Source organism: Vigna unguiculata, chromosome 11 (assembly GCF_037176805.1).
Source record: "Vigna unguiculata cultivar grain cowpea cultivar isolate G323 ecotype 2 chromosome 11, ASM3717680v1, whole genome shotgun sequence".
NCBI classification, from domain to species: domain Eukaryota; kingdom Viridiplantae; phylum Streptophyta; class Magnoliopsida; order Fabales; family Fabaceae; genus Vigna; species Vigna unguiculata.
In genome coordinates, this window is record NC_140802.1 from 31,595,073 (window position 1) to 31,598,532 (window position 3,460).

The 3,460-nt window shown below is 35.1% G+C and overlaps 1 pseudogene; it reads left to right on the forward strand.

Annotated features, from left to right (window-relative positions):
* The first annotated feature begins 1,630 nt into the window (after positions 1-1,630).
* Positions 1,631-3,178, forward strand: LOC114169070 (putative UDP-rhamnose:rhamnosyltransferase 1 pseudogene; annotated as a pseudogene).
* Positions 3,179-3,460: the final 282 nt, after the last annotated feature.

Here is a 3,460-nt window from a genome sequence, read left to right on the forward strand (position 1 = left end):
GGGCCTGAATTGGAAGGTGAGCTTGGAGGGTGTGGTGGCAGTGGGTGCGGCGTGAGAGAGAGCGAGGGGAAAGAGTTGCAGAGGCGCAGGCGCAGGGAAGAAGAAGGGTTCGCGAAATTCGAACCCTAAATAAACCCTATGGTTGCGGTTGTTCGGGGAACCGAAGCCATAGACCCCCTTTTGGCACCGAGTCTCCTTGGACTGAGGCCAAACAGCTAACGTCCAACCACTTTTTGGCTTTGGGTCTTACTGGACCGAGGCCCATACCACTATTTGGCACCGGTTTTGGGCGAACCGGGGCCTATACCCCTCTTTGGCTTCGAGTATTTGGAGAACCGAGGCCTAAAATTTGGCTCTAATTGCAAAAATGTCATCGCGCCATTATATGCTTCGGTTCCTGGCCAATCGAGGCATATAAGGCGAGGTAAAATGAAAATTTTGCACTAGTGAGTGTTTTACATGTTATAGTTTTTTTTTATATAAAAATATAGACATGTGAATTAGAAAATTTGAATGAGGTTATTAAGAAATCTAGAAGAGAACAATTGAGGTTTTAATTGTATAACAAAAAGGAGTTATGAATAAATTTATAAAATTAGATAAAAAAAATAAATTATAAAATACAAGTGAACACTCTTTGAATGAACAAGATAATATATATATATATATATATATATATATATATATATATATATATATATGTATGTATGTATGTATGTATGTCAAAGTAACAATAGAGGAAGAGAAGTAGTTAATGATGAAGATAATTCTAATCATCAAATCCATGATAACGAAGAGAAGATTGAGAGATTAAATGATGATTCTACTCTTGATAAAAATAAATATGATCCGATCCAATGGAAGAATATTATTACATTTGAGAAATTTATTGATTTAAAAGAGTAATATTAAAATCAATGATATAGATTTTACTAAAGATATATATTCTAAACACTCTTCTTCGTCATATTATATTCAAAAATTTATTTTTTACATAAAAAAAGTTAAAAAATAAATTTTAAATAAAAAATCTTTATGTTTTAAATTTGCTTTATACCTTCAATAACCGAGTCTGAAAGAAAAAATACTATCTCAAAATAAAGAGAACTATGCAGAGTGGTTAAAATTTCAATGAACAGGACTGGAACACTTTCGTCAACACATGGGGCCACCACCGAATTATTGGTTATCAACGATACTTAAATTTTAAAAAAAAAATAATACTATAACTTTCATTTTTTACCTTTAATTCTTTATTTTTAGTATAATTTAGTATAAATTAATCATTTAAAAAAATAATGATACATTAATTAATAATTTACATTAAACCACATAAAAAAAAAAAAATAGGAATTACAATATTATTATGCTAATTTTTAATACAATATTCTTTAAAACTACTATCTTTCAAAAAGCATTTCACCTTACACCTATTTTTTGATATAAAATATTATATTATAATAAATAGTTTATATAAATGTCAAGTAGCATAGAAAAAGAAAAGCATATCAATCAATCACATGACCGTAATAATTATAACTGATATTTATTGAAAATAATGTTGATCTAATTACATTTTTATTTTAAAGTTGCAACTTTCTTCATTATATTAAAAATATAATAGATTAATCCTTCTTGTATATGTTAGTGAAAGACATGCATAACCACTGACATATCCATGTCGGAGACGAAACTGCACATTGTTGTATTTCCATGGCTAGCCTTTGGACACCTTATCCCATTTTTGGAGCTTGCAAAGCGCATAGCTCAACAGGGTAACAAAATTTCCTTCATTTCCACACCTAGAAACATCCATCGCCTCCCTAAACTACCAGAAAGTTTGAAACCTTGTTTGCATCTGATAGAATTTCCACTTCCCCACATTGATGAACTCCCTGAAAATGCAGAGAACACCGATGACACTCCTCAGCACTTGGTTCCATACCTCTTCAAGGCTTACGATGCTCTTGAACAACCTTTGACTAAATTTCTGGAGAAGAGCACCCCGGATTGGGTCATATGCGACTTTGCGCCACTCTGGTTGCCCCCATTGTCTTCCATGCTAGGTATCCCATGTATATTTTTTTGTAGTTTTGCTGCATGTGGTTCGTCTTTTGGTTTGGAGTTGATTATGGGAAAGAAGAGTATGGAATCTTCGGAAGCCAAACTTTTGCGTGCTGTGCATAAGAGGAAGGAAGTGGATCAGAGTTCCAAGCCTAAGGAACTGAATCGGTTCTTTGAAACCCTGAAAGGTGCTCAAGTTATCGCTACAAGAAGCTGCATGGAGATTGATGGTGAGTTTGTCAAATCGCTTGAGAGGTCATCAGGGAAGTTGGTAATTCCAATTGGGTTGCTGCCACCATCGCCAGAAGACAGCAATGACCACAACTGGTACACCATTCTTAATTGGTTAAATAAATGGGAAAAGGGGTCAGTGATCTATGTAGCATTTGGAACTGAAGTCACTCTGAGTGATGAAGAATTCACTGAAATTGGTATGGGTTTAGATATGTCCGGTTTTCCTTTTTTTTGGACTATGAAGAATCGAAACACCTCCGGTGGTAGTGATGAGTCACAGGATTGGATTGAGAATGAGTCAAAAAGGGGAATGATGTGGAGAAGATGGGCACCTCAGTCCAGGATTTTAGCACACAAATCTGTTGGAGCATTCTTCACTCACTGTGGTTGGAGTTCAGTGATAGAGGGTCTCCAAGTTGGGTGCCCACTTGTTATGTTGCCCTTCCAGTATGATCAATGGCCGATTGCAAAGTTTATGGAGGAGAAGAAGGTAGGGCTTAAAGTACACAGAAATGAGCATGATTTCAAGTTCACTAGGGATTCAATGGCCAAGGCACTGACATCAGTGATGTTGGAAGAGGAAAGGAAATGTTATAGAAGTGGAGCACAAGAGATGAGTAAAATAGTTGGGGACAAACAACTGCAAGAAAAATATGTGAATCAGTTTGTTGATTACATGAAAATGAATAGGCCTGGTTATAATTAGTATAATGACAAGTTGTATTGTTAAAGGAAGACTTTGATTGAACTAAAGAGTTAGCCAATCTGAGAGCAACTCAGTCCAACCTAGAACGAACCAAGAAGCCTATCTATCTTTACAATGCTTTTCCTATATTTGTTCTGTCTTCGTTTTTCTTAAATTAGTCAGATTTTACTACAAGATTCATGGATTAGCTGCCAACAAAAAGGGTAGGCGAAATGTTAGAATCGCTTTAACCGATTCAAAGACGAGACTAGACGTTAGCTTTGGCCAGAAAGATGCTAAGATGATGCTAAAAAGGGGTAAAAGGAGAATAAAAATTAAGTTGAGTTTTGTTTTTGGAATGATAATTAATTGTAGAATCAAACCCAAACTCTTTGTGAATGACATAATTTGTTTTGATTGTGTTATTTGTAGTTCTGTGCATTTTCACACATTTTGTGTGGCATCTGATGTGCTTAT